This window comes from Canis aureus, chromosome 24 (assembly GCF_053574225.1).
Source record: "Canis aureus isolate CA01 chromosome 24, VMU_Caureus_v.1.0, whole genome shotgun sequence".
NCBI classification, from domain to species: Eukaryota; Metazoa; Chordata; class Mammalia; order Carnivora; family Canidae; genus Canis; species Canis aureus.
The window spans coordinates 38,770,748-38,784,859 of NC_135634.1; the positions used below are offsets into that span (position 1 = coordinate 38,770,748).

At 47.1% G+C, this 14,112-nt stretch overlaps 1 long non-coding RNA gene across 1 annotated transcript; it reads right to left on the reverse strand.

Moving 5' to 3' along the window:
• Window positions 1-1,331: 1,331 nt before the first annotated feature.
• On the reverse strand, window positions 1,332-13,596 carry LOC144296529 (uncharacterized). The gene is made up of 7 exons (XR_013363627.1): window positions 12,716-13,596; window positions 11,617-11,742; window positions 5,358-5,405; window positions 4,295-4,468; window positions 3,870-4,040; window positions 2,378-2,560; window positions 1,332-1,887 (listed from the first exon to the last, which is right to left on the reverse strand). It is a non-coding gene; the product is annotated as an uncharacterized LOC144296529 (long non-coding RNA).
• Between the last annotated feature and the right edge of the window lie 516 nt (window positions 13,597-14,112).

Genomic DNA, 14,112 nt, shown 5'->3' on the forward strand with positions numbered 1-14,112 from the left:
AAATGACAGTAAGAAAGTACAAGTGTGAATAATGGTGATCTCCAGATAATGGGTTAACTGTGATATTTCTTTTCGTTTTTATCTTTCCAAATTATCTGAAATGTGCATTTAGAACTTCAATAAGAAGAAAACAATAAATACATGTATTTTTCAATAAAGCAACTTAAATGCAGCATCTCCCTTCTTTATTACCCTGCATAAAAATATCAGGTAAAAGGAGTTAAAATAAATTTAAAGTTATTCAGGGAGGCTTAAAATATTAGATCTTAGAGTAGTTTCTGCAGTTGGCTTTAAAATAGAATGCAAAAGTTCAGAGTAAATAAATGGAATTGTACATATCCATGATGCACATCTATATTTTGAGGACCGAATCTTAATTGTGCACACACACACCAACAACATGTATCAAACCAGATACTCTCTGTTAATTCAAATTTTAATGAGTTCTTGTATGAAACTTTTTCTTCAAGTTTCTTTTGACACTGGCATCCTCATTTTGGGGGAACCTAACCACCACTTATAGGCTAGGCACCATGCTAGGGACATGAGAGACGAAGTAAATAAAACAGACATGTTTTATTGTTCTGTTCATGTTCTCTCCCTAGGCTCTACATTCTGTTGAGTAGTAGGCAAACATTCATAACAGATGATAACTAGTTCTCTTAAAACAAAGAGCCAAGTGGGGAGAGGGGAATCCAATATAGGCGTCAGGTGTCAGGAAAGACTTCTCTTATTGATGACGGAAAATGAACCATGGACAGAGCATTCTCGGCATATGGGACAGCAAATGTCCTGGGGCAGAAAGGTGTTTTGCATGTTTAAGCAACTACCAGGAATCCAGTGTGGCTGAGGAAGAGTAACTAAGGGAAGCATGACATTGGGTAGGATTGGAAAGGGGGTTGGCAAGAATGACAACAGTCAATGATTTCCACAGGCTGTGGTAAAGAGTTGGATTGGTTACAGTGGAAAGCCAGTAATTTTCTGCATTCTTACTCAGGTCTTTTTTAACCTCATTCTTAACTAATAATAGACTCACGGGAAGTTGCAAAAATAGCCCATCGATTTCCCTGTACCTCACCCAGCTTCCTCCAGTGGTGGCATCTTATATGAGCGAGGTACTAAATCAAAATCAGGTGATTGACTTTGGTACAACACTGTTCACTAGACCATAGATTTTATTCAGCTTTATAGATTTTGTGTGTATATAGCTTCATCTGTATGTGTGTATAGTTCTGTGCAATTTTATCCCATGTATAGATTCTAGTGAAGGATTTTTTTTTAAGAATTTTTATTTATTTATTCATAGAGACAGAGAGAGAGAGAGAGAGAGGCAGAACACAGGTAGAGGGAGAAGCAGGCTCCATGCAGGGAGCCTGACGTGGGACTCGATCCCGGGCCTCCAGGATCACACCCCAGGCTGTAGGCGGCTCTAAACCGCTGCGCCACAGGGGCTGCCCCTAGTGAAGGATTTTAAATGAGCGATCTAAACTGATTTCTGTTTTTGACATCAGTGGCTGGGAGAAAAATGAGTTGGGTCACACTCAGTTAGGAGTCTGCTACTCAGGGGAGAGCCCAGTGGTGTTTCCAACCAGCGTGGAAACAGCAGAGATAGTGACATGACAATGAAATTCCTGGGAGCTAGAAGTGGGGGAGTCAACCCGGCTTGGGGTAAACTGGAGGGAAGGGAGAAAAAAAAAATACTCCAGATTTCTGGCTCGAACAGCCAGGCAGTCAGCAATGTCATTTCCCAGGATTGGAAGATGCTTAGTCAAGGAGCAGGTTGGGTCACAGCCGCTCTGAGCATCTGAATTCCACCTCTGCTTTGGGTAGAGGACACGCATTTGAGAGTCAGCAGCACTTACACAGCATCAAAAGCCATTCAAAACCCTGCATGAAATTTGATGTTTTTTCAGTTACAAAAATATACAATATAACTAATTATTATAATAAAATAAAATCATTTTAAGAAAAGTAGCCCCGAATGACATCACCAAGAGAGTGAGTGTAACGAGGTGGCCCGGAGCAGAGCTCTAACTACTCAATACCCCAGTTAGTCCGCACTCAGTCTACTCCACTCGCACTCAACTCTACTCCATTTCCTGGTCATTTCGTTCAGAGTAATGTCTCCTTAGAGAGACTGCAAATGCACAGGCGGCAGAGATGCTGTCTTTTTTGTGAAATTTTAATTCCAGGGTACTTAACATGCTGTGTTCTATTAGTTTCAGGTGTATAATAGAGTGGTTCCACACTTCCATACATTACTCAGTGCTCATCAAGATAAGTGTAGTCCTCAACCCCTTCACCCGTTTCCCTCATCCCCCATTCTCCTCCCAGGAGAAGACGCTGCCTTAAAATCTTGCTCTGCTCCTCACAGTACCTGGTGTGGTGGCAGGAACACTAGGAATGCTCAATGAATTTGGTTCTGTTCAGTAAACCTTTAGTCATCATGACTTTTTTGCCTGGTATTTGGACAAGCACCAGGGAGACAAAGAACACAGCTTCATTGGCTTGGTGGCCACTGTCCACTTCCACCTGTATCAGCATGATGATGTGGATCTGACTGTAAAAAAAAAAAAAAAAAAAAAAGATGCTAATTTAGAACCAAGGCTTCATGTTTTTCTTCTCAATACCAGCACCAACAAACACACACGAAAAGGGTATCATCCTTGAATTATCGTATGCCAAAATAACTACTGGTTATGAGATACTTTTGAGAAATTTTAGAAACTATTAAAAACAGGCTGTCAAAGCTATACAAATTCCTGAATGATAATGGAGGGACAGGTAGTAAATTAATAGATTATTTCAAGTGTCATAGAAACTATTGCTATTATGGGAGCCTCGAGCATCACCACAGTGAGAAGTCATCTGATATATCAAGAATAAGAAAAACGTATTTTCTATTCCAAAGAACGCCCTTTGACTCTTTCATCTGATTTTACTGGCTTTGTGCGCAGCTGGATGGGTAGCTTGAAACTGAATACACAGTAAGGCAGTTTGAGGGTGGTGTGAATGGCTATTTGCTATGAACCTGAAAAATCACTTTTGCAGAAAATTCTCACTCCAGAAATTTCAGAATATTTTCCCCTTTTCACTTAAAAATCCATACCATCATTCGTTCACTCAGTGATTATTTATTGGGCTCCTACTGTGTGCCAGGTATTGTTCTAGGTGATGAAAATATAGGTTGTGAATGAAACAGACAAAAATTCTTGTCACTCACCCATTCTAGGGAGGTCCTCAGAAAATAAGCAGAATGCATCTCGTGAAGGAATTCCAAAATGAAATCTGACTGCAGAAAAGGGTTCAATAGCTGTGATGTGCTACAGACCAGGCTCAAATCACATCCCATGGTCTGGGATCCAACACAAACTCAGTATGTCCAGCAAGCCAGACAAAGCTGAAACCACACCCTGCTGTAAGGATCCTTGAGAAGTAATCTCTGATGATTTCGTTTTTTTTTTTTTTAATTTTTATTTATTTATGATAGTCACACAGAGAGAGGGAGAGAGAGGCAGAGACACAGGCAGAGGGAGAAGCAGGCTCCATGCACCGGGAGCCCGACGTGGGATTCGATCCTGAGTCTCCAGGATCGTGCCCTGGGCCAAAGGCAGGCGCCAAACCGCTGCGCCACCCAGGGATCCCATGATGATTTCGTTTTATAATTTTATTTGACAGGTAATATTAGACCAACCAAGCCTAATTTTGGGGGAAAAAAACTCTGTATGTTATTTGCATCTCAGATTCCATTCTTCTTCCTGTTCCAATTATATTTGTTTATCCTCCACCTCCAACCACACACGTTTGAATGTCCTTAGTATAAAAGGCCTAAACTGAAATGATGACATTGGAGTCAAAGGAGAAACCACCTGGGGCATCTGGCTGGCTCAGTTGGTTTAGTTGGGCTGCCACTCTGGATTTCGGCTCAGGTCATGATCTTAGGGTCATGAGATGAAGCCTCAGGTTCATGCTGGACGTGGAGCTTGCTTGAGATTCTCTCTCTCTCTCTCCCCCTGCACCACTCCTTGCAGGTATTCTCTCTAAAAAGAGAGAGAGAGAGAGAGAGAGATACCAATATGAAAAAAAAGAAATATATTCCAGGAGGAAGAACTAACATAGAAATTGGTGTTGAGTCTCCTGGCGTCCAGGGCAAAACTCAAGGAAATTGAAAATCCGGTTACCATCCCAGAACCAATGTGGAGGCATAGATGCCACATGCCAGTTATGCTCCCTGTGAGTCAGCAAGGACATGGCTGGCGGTCAGCAAATCTAAACTCTTCACCACAGATATCACCTGGCTCCCAAAATCTGCAGTATCCAAAGACTGCTACTGTCACTATCATGAGATCCTCATGATGAATCTGGAATCCCCACTACTGTCTCCACTTTATTCCACAGCATGTCCACCAAACGGTCCAGCCCTCAGCCAAGGATCTAGGACCAGGTCACAGTGTAGGAGCCAGGGATGCTGAGAAGAAACACACAGTGCAGGCACTTTGCTTAGGCGTGCAGTCTGCCTCTGGACTCAGTTTATCCTATCTCACTTCCAGCCCATGCATCCATCCATCCGTGCACCCGTGCACCCGTGCACCCATGCACCCATGCACCCATCCTGCATACACACACTCAGACACAGGCACATACACATCTCTCTTAACTCTGAAGTTAGAAGACAGGGGCCTTTCTAAATGGTCTACAGGTCATAACCCAGGTTCACCTCCTCAGCGTGCACCTGACTGCTGGGAGCAGCTGGGAAATCTGGCAGCACTTCTCTAACAAGTGTCAAGAAGTGTCCTGTGGGGCAAGTAGGGGGAAGAGGATCCCAGGAAGGGGTGGGGAGGGGGAGGGAGAGTGGAATGGTGGCTGAGATTCTTGGAGAGGGGAACCCCATGGATCCACCAAGGGTGGGTTTTGTTTCACTGTCAGTCCTCTGAGTCCTGGAATTCAGGGGAGAAGCCTAAGGGGTGATGCCAAAGGAGCCACAAAGATGCCCCCTGGTGGACCTCCTGGGGTGGTCCTACTGGCACCAATTCCAGGTGGCTGGCCCTGGCGGTACAGCGAGGCTTGCTGGACTTGCTCCTCCACTTCTCTCCAGCTCCCATGGCCTGACTGTACCGGAAGCTTGAACTTGTTTCTCCAGATCTCTCTGCTCTGTGTGCTGAGACTGACCTCTTGCCCTGTGGCATCTGGGTGATTGGCCAGTGAGGGGGACTGAGCACGCGGGGCCATGAGAGCTGGGTGGTATTGCCCGGGCTCCTCCCCACAGGGTCCCCTCGGACTGGCTCCTACTCACAGCCCCTTCCCAGAGCCCGCCGCTGCCCTCCGCCCTCACCCCTCCAAGCCTCCTTCTTCCTTACCCTGAGGTCCTGCACGATCCCCGTGGTCTCCTGAAGCCCTGCTCACACCTATAAAATAGTTCCTTTATTAGTTTCACTGCAGGTCACCCACTTGGAAAGCCATCTGTTTGCCATCTGTTTGCTTGGAAGGGCACCCATGTGGAAGGCCCTGGCCCATCGGCACCCTCAGGAGGCAGACACGCTTGGGTTCTTCACAGACTGTCACCGTCATTTACTACAGGGGGACCCTGGACAAGTGATTTAGTTTCTTTAAAACTGTTTCTTGGGGGGCACCTGGGTGGCTCAGTGGTTGAGCATCTGCCTTTGGCTCAGGTCATGATCCCGAGGTCCTGGAATCACATCCCCCATCGGGCTCCCTGCAGGGAGCCTGCTTCTCCCTCTGCCTCTCTGCCTATGTCTCCACCTCTCTCTCTCTCTGTGTCTCTCATGAATAAATAAATAAAATCTTAAAAAAAAACAAAAAACTGTTTCTTACTTGGTAAAATAAAGAGGACACTAGTACCCACTACTGAAGGTTGCTGTGGGGATAAATACAGCCATCTGAGAGGCTCCATGCAGGGTAGCAGGCAGCGCCAGCTCAACGAAGAGCAGTTCTCTTTAGACACAGCAGCCCTCCAGCCTGGACCTAGACCTCACCGGTTACTCATCCTCATCTGTCCGACCCTGCCAGCCAATCACCATCCTGCCATTGGCCGCCTTTGAGATGTTGACATGCAGGTTCCTCTCCTAACTTCTCAAAACTGATTTTCATCCTTAACCACCTCTTCCAGTCACTCCTAGGGTCTTCCTTCCTTCCTTCCTCGCTGACCCCAGGAGCCACTATCCCTCAGACATGCTGGCCTCCTAACGGGTCATTCCAGCACAAGTTGAACTCATTAAGACATTACCCACACCCTGGAAGAGAAATGTCTAGAATGGTCTGGACCTAGGTCTCCATGGGTCCTGCTCAGGTCTCTATTCTGTGTCCCTTTCTCTCTCTGAACACGTGGCCTGTGCCAGCTTGCCCATACCATGGCTGCTCCCACTGCCTACATCATGATGAATCCCAAATCCAGATTCCTAGGCCTGATCCATGTCTTCAGTCAAGCCCCCAACTCTGATGTCACACAAGCACCTCAAACACAACATGTCAAAACTGTCCTCAGGCTCCACCTCCCTGGTTCCTATTCCTATTATGAGCACCTCACCCCTCAGCCAGACTCCCAGGCCAGCCACCCTGAGGGTCACCCACGACTCATCCCTCTGCCCTGCACGTCCTACCAGGTGCCAAGTCCTGAAGAATTTATCTTGCATTGTCTTGTGAATCAGTCTTCTAACCTATTTCTCTGCGGGCCCCGTGATTTCTCCTCTGGTGAATCTCAAACAACCTCCCATTGGCTCCTTTATTGGGCCACCATTACCAGCTTTCTGCATCCATTTTTTTTTTAAGATTTTATTTATTTATTCATGAGAGACACAGAGAGAGAGGCAGAGACACAGGCAGAGGGAGGAAGCAGGCTCCCTGTGGGGAGCCCGATGCAGGACTCCATCGCAGGACCCCATCCTTTGGCCTGAGCCAAACGCAGGCACTCGACCACTGAGCCACCCAGGCATCCCTCTGCATCCACATTTGATGACATCACTGACCACTATGAATAACAGCTACTGATTATTATGATGGGCTGGTCATTGTTCTAAGTGCTCTATAAATACTAAATCACTTAAACGTCCCAATACTTTGATAATTTGCTCTGTAATGAATCCTCACTTTAAGATGAGCAAATGGAAATACAGAGGATAAGTGACATGTTGCAGGTACACTCGGCCAGGAAGAACCCAGAGAGTATTAACGAGCCTCGGGCCCCTGCATTATTGGCCTCTGCGTCGCTTCCACCTTCTCCCACCTTTACCCCCTCTTCACTTTTCCTGACAGAGACTTTAACTTCTTCCCAGTTCCGGGTGTCTACCCTGCAGGATGGAGCCCCAACTCCCGGCCTTGACAGCTAGGGTCTCCAGGACCCCATCCTGACAGCCTCTGCACTGCGGCTGTGACTCTTCCCAAATGGAAGGGCCCCCAGCTCCGCAGGGCTGCTAGAGGCTTCTTCTGCCCCTTCACCTCTAACCCCATCTTAAATAACCTCCAGTCCTCGCCCCCACATTGTTCCTGATGAATTCCCGCTCTCAGAGTTTCAGCATAAGCCTCTCTTCCTCCAAGAAGCCTTCGCTGACCTCCCTAGGCTTGTCCAGGCCCATGTCCATACCTCAGCACCTGGTGCGCTGCTACCATCCCCTTACGTGTCTGTCTCCTGGGGGAAGGGCCACAGCTCCATCATCTTTTAGGACCCTGGCGCCTGATACCTGCATGGTTTTTCAAAAGTTGCTGAATACATAAATAAGTGAAAATCAGATAAAGGAATTTGCACAGGACAAGTACAAAGGAAACGACAGAGATGGCCGTGGGCAGCGATGTGATGTAACATCCATTGTATATACACATTTTTTTAACAAAGAAAGAATTCTAACCTTTTTAACTACAGAACATCTCTGCTCATCACACTTCCTGATTACATATTGAAGCTGGAATATGTACATGGAGTCTTTCTTCTCTCAATCATCTTTGGGCAAATGATGTCATTGGGAAGGGTTCCTTTCTAAAATCAAAATCAAGTAACTCTTTTTCAAAGATAAGCTCTATTCGATCAGATACAAATATCACCCTGCCCTAGAACCACTTTCAGAGTTTAAATGCCCAATCTTACCCTGCAGAGGCCATCAAGAGTGTGACTAGGAACTGTGTGAAGGACCAAAGGTCTGATAGAAACAAAAGCCCAAAAGAGAATATGTCCAGACAGACATGCCTGATTTCTATAATGATAATCCAATGAAACATCACATCCCCTATTGTTCAGGCCTTCCTCTGGGGAAGAACTGGGTCCCACACTGACGTCCGCCGATCCCATACTAATTACTGATTTCCTCTTAAAGAGTCCTACGAATCAAGAGTAACACTTTCCATGACTAAATAACAAAATAGCTCCCCTTCATCCAGTTGAAAAAGTGTTTAAGTTTATGGTAAAACCTCCACATAAATGGCATTTTTTGAAAAGAGGGGTGGCCTTTCATTCTTTTCAGAAAGCATAAAGTTATACTAATAAAACGATCCAACTTGGTAACCATTCACTTCACGGAAACTCCATATCCAGCTCAGCCACTTGATCCTGCTACAGCAGCTCAGAAAACAAGATTCAGGAAGCTGACTCTGAGCCTAGAGGTATTTGCTTGTGAGCCAAAAATTCAATAGTATTTCATATACTAGTTATAAAGGCGGTAAAGTGAATTAGTACATTTTCTAAGATCTTCCAACAAGAGCTTACTAAAGCTAAATATTCAGTTAACCAGAAAATCAAAAACTCCAGGAACCCACAGCTAAGCATTCCAATGGCCCAAGACTTTCCAGATGCTTCTCAGTACACAGCTTATATTCTACAAAAATGAGAAAAGCATTAACTCTGTAAAATTATTTTTTGGGGTGATACATCATCAACTGAAACCAGATAGGAAAAAGGTAAATAGTTGGAATGGGGCCTATTTGAAAGAAAAATAATTGGTGTTGTGAGCATTGCCATTTTATGTGAGATGGATCCATGGAGACAGGGCATTCTAAGGGCTTTCACTGGGAATCTTTGTGACATTCTCTTTTGTCCTGTGACCACACTAGGCTGAACCACTTTACAATAGAAACGTGTGTAAGTCCTTTACCCCTGAGCTCTCCTGTCTGAACCATCCTCAGCTAATCATTGAAAAGGAAAAATAATGATCTGCAAAGATGGCCACCAACATCCCTCCCCTCCCTGCATGCATAGGTGGCCTCATCTCCCTCTTCTTGCATCTGGGGGGTCTCCGTGATTTGTTTTGCCCAATGGATGCTGAACAGGCGACGCTATGTGAGTTTCAATCCTGTCCCTTAGGAGGCTTTGCAGCTTGCATCTTTGCCCTTTTGGAGGCCAGCCACCATGCATAGAAGGTCAGGCTGGGCTACTGAATGATGAGGCCATGGAGAGAGACAGAGAGACAGAGTTAAAGAGACAGTGAGAGAGAGAGAGAGAGGAAGGAAGGAAGGAAGGAAGGAAGGAAGGAAGGAAGGAAGGGAGGGAGGGAGGGAGGAAGGAAGGAAGGAAGGAGAGAGAGACACAGAGAGAGAAACAGAGGAAGATCACCCAAAGGAGAACCCAAATCCCCCAGGCCAACAGCCCACACCAGGGCCCTAGACCAGTGAGTGAAGCCATCTTGGGTTTCCCAGCAACAGGTGAGTGGCCTCATCGTGATAAGAAGAGAGATTCCCAGCTAGTCACAGCCCTACCAGCCACTCGGCTGATGGCCCTAACATCACAGAGCAGAGACGTGTTGGCTACTGAACCAAACCTGAATCTCTGACTCACAAGACCTGAATAAATACAATGATGATTAAGTCCAGTAAGCTTCGGATTAGCCTGTTACCTAGAAATAGATGATTCATCCGTACCACATGGCCAGTTCTATCAAGGGCACGTACCTGCTCACACTGGTGAGGTGTAGTGAATACGCGTGATTCCGTGAGCAGGGAAAGTGCGTGGTGCTGTCCCTGTACCTGCCGGGTACTGAATACTCCATCAGAGCGGATGTCATAGCTATTGACAAAGAGACACTGTACAACCCGCCAATAATGTTGTAAGGGGAGATTGTTCTTAAGGAAAAGTTTGTTTCACACCCCCTTTGAGGGGCTTTTCTTGTCCACATATTCAGTGAGTACTGAAGGTACTGAAGGTAAACCGAGCACATTCCCTGGGCTTTGTGCTCTGGATCTGAGTGCACCTAGAGTAGAAAACAGCACATTTCCTGGGAAGTCACAGCCCCTTCCATGGAGGTGTCTTCTAGAGACACCCACCTATAGAGAAGCAGCCCCAGTCAGTTCTTCCAGAATGTCTCCCTCTTCTGCAACTTTTGAGGAACAAAGCTCCTCTCCTGGCCTCATGGAGACTAAGTTGGGGCAGTTGAGTATTCTCTCTAGGGAGGTGTAAATGGCCAATGGAGAGGGACAGTTGATGTCAAAGAGACCCCAGAAAGAAGCTGGATGGTCTTGGTAAGCAGCAGTCTGGGGAATAGAGCAATAAGACACCAAGTCACCACAACGCAAGATAAGACAAGACTGCAGAAACCTGGTTCCTGGGTCTTTTCGTTCTCTGCAGTGCCCTTGATTCTCTTATGGTCCCTGTGGAAGGCTGCTGGGTTTCTGTGAGAGGCAACCAGGGCCCTCATTTCCCTAATATCTTTACAATAAGACTCCATTTTTGCCCAACAACAATTTGTTGGGCATGAAAACAATATAAAGCGTACAAGCAGTGGTTGAGGGAGAGAGTGTGTTAGTTACTCCCATCTCTTCGATCTAGACCAACCAACTCCAACTCCACAGCATCTGACCTGCAGAGATCATCCAGACAAATACTCTTAGGTGTAGAAGGAGGTGTCTGCCCCAAATCGGCTCCCACACTGGAAATTCTGAGGCTGTCCCAGGAGAGACACGGACTCTCTTTTGAACCTGGTCATTTTTCCTTGGCTTTTGCTCCTTGCATTATGCTAAAATCCTATCCAGGGCTTGAAGTTTCATTCACAGCAGACTTCCCCTTTCCCCCTGCCCTCTTTTGATCTGTGAGCTAATTTTGATCCCCAGGGCAGACCCTCCCATTGTCCACCTCTACAGGAGCAGTCACACAGATATAGAAGTCACTGCTGCTACAGCACAACCCTCTCCACATGCCTCCCCTTCTTCTACCAAACCCTTGGAGATTCACTTCAAAACAGCATTCATCATATTACTGTTCACGTCATTTTATGTGGAACTGGGTTGCCTTTATTTTTTTTTATTTTTATTTTTTTTAAAGATTTTATTTATTCATGAGAGACAGAGAGAGAGAGAGAGAGAGAGAGAGAGAGAGAGGCAGAGACCAGGCAGAGGGAGAAGCAGGCTCCATGCAGGGAGCCTGATGTGGGGTTCAATCCCGGGCCTCCAGGACCACACCCTTGGCTGAAGGCAGGTGCTAAACCTCTGAGCCACCCAGGGATTCCCCTGGGTTGCCTTTATAAAGAACATTTAGTCAAGGCAAGTTTCTACAAGTCTTTGACTAAGAGAATTTAGTTATAAAATACCTGAAGGGCTTCTTTATAATGTACATTCAACCTTTGTAATGTAAATCCCACCGTCTGGCCCCTGCAAGCAGAATGAGAGCAATATTAATTTACTTACTATTTAATTATTCTCTCTTCTCCCAACACCCCCTGGGAGGTTGGCTTTCCAGGGACAGGAAGAGTGTCTTCCACTCTTGCTAACATTCCAGAGCACTTTTGTATCCTGGGAAGGCTCCATGCTGACCTTGAGAACAACAGGAAAAATTAGGAAGCACCCAAAATCAAACAGACTTGCCCCAGAATTGGTGGCTCTTCATAGCCCTGACTATGCCCCCTTCTCATTCTTTGGTTTGGTTTAGTTGATTATACGTTTGACGGCAGTCGTACCAGCTCACGTATGCCATGGTCTGTACACTTTTCTGTTATTCTTCAGTGGAACAAGTCAAAACAAAGAAAATGCCTGTATTTTAGTCTGTGTAATATTGTCTTTAGGATAATACAAGAAGTCTGGGACTCACTATAAGATATGGTATTACTTACAAATTAGGGTCATTTATTTTTTTATTATTATTTATAGAGTGCCTATTAAAACCATAGCATGATTTCTTCTAAGATAGTTTGTGATGAATGGTAGTTTGAGTAATGACAATTCTATTTATTAATAGCACCCATCAGGTGTACAACGCACTGTGACTCATCTAATTCTACAATCCTATTTTTTTAAAGATTTTATTTATTTATTCATGAGAGACACACCCACAGAGAGAGAGAGAGAGAGAGAGAGGGAGAGAGAGACAGAGAAGAAGAGACACAGGCAGAGGGAGAAGCAGGCTCTGTGCAGGGAGCCCGATGTGGGACTTGATCCCAGGTCTGGAGGATCATGCCCTGGGCCAAAGGCAGTGCTAAACCGCTGAGCCACCTGGGCTGCCCTACAATCCTATTTTTTAGAGAAACAGCCTGCGTGGTCAATAGTTTTCTCTCCCTTCCTTGCAGCTTGGAAAGGCGAGATTAGGATTCAAAGAGATTTTTGTTTTTTTACCCCAACCATCATGTTCCCCTGAAGGCTGTATCCCAAAGAAGAGAGAAGAGAGAATCAATATCCTCAGTCTAGAAAATATTTTTGTATGGATCAGTAGTAAAGCCATAAACATTTTCCATCTTTAGTTTACCCATAACTACCCAATCCACTGAAGTGATAGTTCCTGAATTAGGTTTACCTCAAATTACTTTTCTTCACTTCTCTGTTCAACTCATGATGCTTTTGAGCCTTCCCTCCACCACCACCATTTCTCTTTTTCTTTTGCCCAATAATCTCCAGCTTCAGGCTGTGACAGGAGGACTCTTCTGCACTGTGTTTGCTCGTCGAGGGCCTACTGCACTTGACATTCCCCAGCTACTTAATCCACTCATTTGAACTTAATCGTTGTTGATTAGTGCCAGGAGTCAAAGGATAAGGTCTTCCTCACTCCTACAGTTTCCTTCCTATCCCAAAAGCCATCATCATGGGCATCTAGGGGCCATTGGCCTCTAATTTGGCCTGGATTCTCTGAGGGCCCCTCGGGCAGCAAATGGCCAAGTCACCATTGGATTTTGGCGTTTCATTGCCTCGGCGTCCAGGAGGGACCTGTAACAACGTGGCCTCTATAAAGCAAACCGGGATCAACCCCAGTTAGGAAGGGAAGAGAAGTGCCACCCTGGATACTGCAGTTACTCCAGTGGCAGGTTCAGGTCCAGCCCAGGTGGTACACCTGCTGCCACGGGCCCTCTGTTCAGATGCACCCCAGTCACCCACTCTCACTGTCTAACTTTTACTCTACAATAGCACTGCTATCATCACTCACCTCTCAGTACAAAGAGAGCAAAGAAAGAAAACCTTTTCATATCCATGAGAAAAGCCCTAAGTGCAAGAGGGAAAAATCAGGATGCACCCGGGTGGCTTTGCACCAACTCCAGTCCAAAGAAGAAGATGGGGCTCGGTTGACCATGGGACCCAGTTTGAGAACCTGGCTCTGCTACTGGATCTTTTCCAGAGGGACGTGGCGAGGGGCCAGGGCAGCGGCTGGGCAGGGGTCAGTGTTTGCCGAAGGCCCAGGTGACCATTATGCGCAGCGAAAGATGGGCGGGGGGGGGGGGGATCTCAGGGGGATTCAACGCGAGGCCAAAGAGAAGGTGTCGGGATCCAGGAACCGGGTAACGGGCCCGGAGGCAAAGCCCGAGACCCTGGACGCAGCACCCGCGACAGAGGAGGAGGAGGAAGGAGCGGAGGCCCGGGTGCCCCAGCCCGCCCCCGCCCGCCCTGCGCTCCGCCGTCCCCACGCCCTGGTCCCCGCGCCCCCGCGGTGCCTCCCGCGGCTGCCGAGCCCCGCCCCCGCCCCGGGCAGGACCGAGAGCCGCGGCCCCGCCGAGCCCAGGCCGCCCTGGGCCCCGCCCCGCCCGCGCGCAGGGCTCCGCGCCAGGCTTCCCGGACGCGCGGGGCCCGAAGCGCCTCGGACCGGCCGCCCGCCTCGACCGCCTACTGCTCGCGGGGTCCCCCTCCCCTTGCCGGGCCGCTCCGTGACCCTCCTCCGCTGCAGAGCAGCCTGGGGCTCCCGGAGCCCGCGCCCTGCGCCCCCAG